This window comes from Ostrea edulis, chromosome 1, assembly GCF_947568905.1.
Source record: "Ostrea edulis chromosome 1, xbOstEdul1.1, whole genome shotgun sequence".
Taxonomy (NCBI): Eukaryota; Metazoa; Mollusca; class Bivalvia; order Ostreida; family Ostreidae; genus Ostrea; species Ostrea edulis.
In genome coordinates, this window is record NC_079164.1 from 55825923 (window position 1) to 55826394 (window position 472).

Sequence of the window (472 nt, forward strand, 5' to 3'; positions counted from 1 at the left end):
CCATATCATCTCTCACTGCTCATGTCAGAATACATAAACCATTGACTAATGGAAATATGAAATTATCTCCACCTTTACATCATATTACTGTTGGCACTGGCTTCAAGTTATAATAATAATAATAATATATATATATATATATATATATATATATATATATATATATATATATATATATATATATATATGCTATAGTTATATGTATATTGTTGATCAATACATATTGAAAGTACCAATGCAACGGAACTTTCAATACTTCAGTATGGATCAAAACAGCAATCGAAGTATTCTTACTTTTAAACTTGTCTTTATAATTTGGTGTTTTTCAAAACTCTATTTTCCTGAATAATTTTTTCTTTTAATTTTTTAAAAAGTTCCTGATACCAAATTTGTGAATTGTTATTCAAGTTGTAAGGATATTTAATTATTTTTCTTCTTCAATTTGCTTGCTTATTGATGTTATCTCTCTGCC

General features: G+C 24.2%; 1 long non-coding RNA gene across 1 annotated transcript in view; it reads left to right on the top strand.

Annotated features, from left to right (window-relative positions):
* Window positions 1-232: 232 nt before the first annotated feature.
* LOC125662123 (uncharacterized) overlaps window positions 233-472 on the top strand; it is a 3622-nt gene continuing 3382 nt past the window's right edge. The window contains exon 1 of the long non-coding RNA XR_008800082.1: window positions 233-472. This exon is cut by the window's right edge and continues 2594 nt beyond it. This is a non-coding gene — a long non-coding RNA (uncharacterized LOC125662123).